Genomic DNA, 225 nt, shown 5'->3' on the forward strand with positions numbered 1-225 from the left:
GACTGATACGAAGTCAATAAAAAGGTTCAACGTAATCGTATAGTTGAGGCGGCTAAAGTGTTAATTTAATTGTTGCCGTATTATACGATTAATCTAAATCCACGCGAGAAAATTAGTCTTTGCGGGTTTTTTTTTTTATCGTAAAGTTTCAATGGTAACTCCAATCGAGACGAAACAAGAGACGTTTCGATCGAGATTTGAAGGAGAACACAAAGATGGAGGTAA

This window comes from Brassica oleracea, chromosome C9, assembly GCF_000695525.1.
Source record: "Brassica oleracea var. oleracea cultivar TO1000 chromosome C9, BOL, whole genome shotgun sequence".
Classification (NCBI taxonomy): Eukaryota; Viridiplantae; Streptophyta; class Magnoliopsida; order Brassicales; family Brassicaceae; genus Brassica; species Brassica oleracea.